Genomic DNA, 4,499 nt, shown 5'->3' on the forward strand with positions numbered 1-4,499 from the left:
TATCTCTGCTTCTTCATACTCAGTTGGGAGGAAGTGAAGGGTCCCTGGCCTAAGAAAGAGTAAGAATTACTGCTCTCTCCATGCCAGAGTATTTCTGGCGGGCAAAGTCCTGGTGTGTATGTGTGTACTGGTATGTGGTGTATGTGTGCGTGTGCGTGCGTTGTAGGAGGGGGAATGCAGGGGAGAGTGCACAATGTCTCCTGGCATTTCCCGGCAGCCTGCATGTTTCCAAGGTGACCTGGTGCATCACCTCCAATCAGAGGAGGAATAGACATTTGGTTGTTTGGTCCTGACTTGTCTGACAGCGAAGCCTGGCCCTGAGCACCCTGTCTTCTTGCTCCTCAGCTATCTGGGTATATAGTCTCAGCTCTTGCTGGTAGTGCCCAGATATTAGTGAGATGAGATGCATTAATAAGCATTAATAAGCATTAATAAGCATTAATAAGCCAACCAATTTTTACAAATGACCCCTATGCCAACTAATCACATTCTTATAATCAAAATATAGCATTTGGCCTAAATTAAAACCAATGTCCTATAGCAAAAGGTTATGACCTTGTTAGAGACAGTGCCTACAAGCTGCAAGAAATGTCGCAAATAATCTGGGGTCCCAAGGGAGGAGGAAACCTCGCTGTTTGGGATGGGGACAGAGGAGTAAGATTATCTTCTCTCCCAAGAATCTGAACGGCTGGTTTATTGGATGAGAATTCTGTCATGTACCTACACAATTCCTACATCACACTTCATTCTCCAGGGCTCTAGACTCAAACTCAGGAAATCTATGGATAAACTACAGACTAATAGAGGAAACCAGAAGTAATCATCGTGAAGATCATAAGAATGCATTATATTTCAGATGCAATGATTACATCACTTCTAAACGCACTGAATGACAAAGGGTGTTACTAGATATAGAAGGTGACTAATAGTGATAAAAGATTTATGTGAACAATGTAATAATTCCAGAGTTGTCTGACCCTAAAAATTTAGCCTCAAAATATAGAAAATAAACGTATTTTTCTCTACATAGAAAAAGGTAAATAGAAGTGCTTTACTCTTGAGAAAAGTTTTTGAAATTAAGGTATAATTTACATTATAAAATTCACACTTTAAAATGTACTATTCGGTGGTTTTTACTATAGCATAGTCACAGGTTGTGTAATCATCACCATCATCTAAATCCAGAATGTTCGCCTGGCCAGCGTGGCTCAGTGGTTGAGCATTGGCCTAGGAACCAGGAGGTCATGGTCCAATTCCTGGTCAGGGTACATGTCTGGGTTGTGGGCTCAATTCCCAGTGTGGGGCGTGCAGGAGGCAGCCGATCAATGATTCTCATCATTGATGTTTCTATCTCTCCCTCTCCCTCTTCGAAATCAATAAAAATATATTTCAATCAACCAATCCAGAATGTTTTTGTCATTCCAAAAAGAAACCCTATACCCGTTAAAAGCCCTTTCTGAGCTTTCTTCCTGCCTCACTGGCTGCTCTTTCTAGCCCATATTCGCTGTTCCTCCTCTTCTCTCAATATTGAGTGCCCCAGGGCTCACTTGGTTCTCTTGCACTTCATTGGTGATCTCATCCAGGTTCAACTCTCTGTCAAATCCTACATTTACATCTCTATCCCAGATTTGTATATTTAACAGCTCACATGCTCTCTCTACTTGAAAGTCTCAAAGGTTCCTTAGACTCAACAAGCCTGCTCAGAGCTTCAGATATCTCCCTCCACACCCATTCCTCAGCGTAGTCTTCATCTTAGGTGATGACAACTCCCGTTCTTTCCGTTTCTCAGGCGCCACATTGGGAATCATCCTTCAGTTCTCTCTCTCTCTCTCTCTCTCTCTCTCTCTCTCTCTCTCTCTCTCTCTCTCTCTTTCTCTCTCTCTTTCTCCCTCCCTCCCCACAAGCAATCCCAATGTCACAACGGTCCTCTTGTCTCTGCTTTCGAAATAGTTCTAGAAACCCATCTCCATTGCTCCCACCCTTGTCTGAGACATCGTCTCTCACATGGCCTCACATGGATTACTGCAGCAGCCTGCGTCCTCACTGGTCCAGTTCCTTCTACTCTTGCCCACTCCTAGCGATTCTCAACACAGCAGCCTGAGTGATGGTTGAAAGCACAGTTGCTGTCGTGTCATGAGCCTGCAATGGCTCTGCCTTTCATTCAGGTCACAGCCCTGCTCTGACTGGGCCCCTGTCTTTCTCCCACCTCGCCTCCAGCAGTTCTTGCCGCCCCTTCTCTTCCCACACTGCCTCCTTGCAGTTCCTGGAACACAGTGTCGTGCGTGCCTGAGTGCCTCTGCACTAGAGGTTCTCTCTGCTTGAAGAGTCCTCCCTCCGATACCAGCGTGCCTGGCTAACTCCCACCTTCCAGGTCTTTCTTCCATTCACCGCTCAGTAGGACTTCCTCTGTGTAGGCCCCTTCCCACCAGACTCCCACTGTTCCTTCCTTTCTCTACTTTCTTTTTGCTGTGGCATTTATCATCTTTGGACATACTCTACAATTCATGCATTTGTTTGTTAATTTTTTATTGTGTTTCTTCTGCAGCTAGAATATAAGTGTCAAAGGGATCTTTGTTTTGTCCGCTGATATATCCGAGCACCTAGAATAATGTTTGGCATATAGTGATCATTAAACATTTCTTGATTCCTTCTTAATGAATGAAATGTTGAATTAGATCATTGGCTTTTCATCTTTCCATAGGTTGAGTCTAAAGAGTGATATTTTTGAACTGTCAAGGCCAACGATGGCATTCAAGTACATTCCTCCCCAATGTACAGAGGCTCCTTCCAGTCCCATTGACACACAGATTGTACCACTGCTCAGCCATGTCACCAGGAGTGAGGGCGAATGTGTAGGGTGTGTGGGATGGGCCTCCTCAGGTAAAAAGGGGGGCTAACCTTTGACACTTTCTCCTGTCTCCTGGGTGAGCTTTATCCAAATTAGAACCAAAAGATTATCATCATAGTCTTAACAGCTGTCAAGCAATTATGTGTCTTAAATGGAGAAAAGGCACCGATGGCCTTGGAGAGTGTTCAGAGAGCGCTGATGCTTCCGGGCTTGCCTCTGGGATGCTCTGGCCCTGCTGTGAGAACCCTGTGTGGAGCCCCAGCCTGTCCTCACTCACTGTGGCATGTCCCCCCTCCCCACCCTCTTCATTTGTTTGTTTTTGCCTCTCCTTGGTTTAAATTTTGCTACTTGATGAAATATTTGCCTAATGCTAGAAAAAGGACCCTTTGCACTAAACTGTGTGTCATTGTTCTGAGAAGTAACATCGAATTTTGTTACTATCAGCATTATAAGTTCAAAACTATGTACAAGTGTAGGAAATGCTTTGTTTTGTTGTTGTTTTTTAACCCTCACCCAAGGACATTTTCATTGATTTTTACAGAAAAGGGAGAGAGAGAGAGAGAGAGAGAGAGAGAGAGAGAGAGAGAGAGAGAAAGAGAGAAAGAGAGAGGCACCTATGTGAGAGAGAAACATCCATCGGTTGCCCCGGTAGGGAACTCAAACCCGCAACCTAGGCATGTGCCCTGACCTAGAGTGGACCCGAGGTCCTTTCTTGGTACAAATGGATGCTCCAACCAACCCAGCCACACCAGCTGGCCAGGACGGAAGCGGTTTTAAAATGTGCAATGGGGGCTATTTTCTAGAAACCCTGATGCTCCGAAACACACAGCCTCCCTAGAAAATGTTTCCGATTCTCTTTCAGTAATATTTGGATTTTGTTCTTGAGATGAGTTGAGTTTGTGATGGTTAGAAAACATAAGTTTTGCCTAAATACTACACAATGTCCTTTGTGATAGAATTCTGTACAATAATGAGAGAAGTTTATTCGTCTTTTTCTAAAATGTGAGGGGTTTATTTGGAGTGTTTTTTGTTTTGTTTTGTTTTTAATAAAAAAATGTAAGAGTGCTGCCAGTCAGGAGGAGAAAAGGACTAGTGGAAACCAAAGGCAGGAAATATTTCCGTGCTGCCCCCTAGGCACCTCCTCTCCCCCATGAAATTCAAATGTGAATTACACTAAGCCATAAAAAATGTCCCGAGGAAATTCTACAATGTCCTGGCTTTTCACATGATAAGTCACTGCTGCACATTCTTCTCTCTCCACAATGGAAATGGTTTTAAAAGATGGTGTGGGCTTTGCAGGAGGAGCCTTCCATGCATGCTTGCGCGGGGGTGGGGGGTGGCCCGGGGTTCAGCCACGTACAGGACTGCACAACACGTGCTCAGTATTTCTACGTGTGTTTGCAAATCAGGTGCATGTAAAAGAGTTTCCGAAACTTGGAGCACCTCTCTGAGACCGGGGAAGGCAGACCAGAGCCAGGGAGGACCCCGCTGAGCTGGGAATCCCGCCGCCGCAAGCCGGCGGAGGCCCCGCCCCCTGCCTCTCCAAGCGCCCCGGCGCGCGGGCGGGGGGGCGTGGCCTTGGGCGGCGGCGCGGTTGCCCAGGCGACCAGCGAGCGGCCCCGCCCCCCGCGCTGAGCCCGGGCGCGCGGCG

Source organism: Myotis nattereri (assembly GCF_964212035.1).
Source record: "Myotis nattereri genome assembly, chromosome: 19".
Taxonomy (NCBI): Eukaryota; Metazoa; Chordata; class Mammalia; order Chiroptera; family Vespertilionidae; genus Myotis; species Myotis nattereri.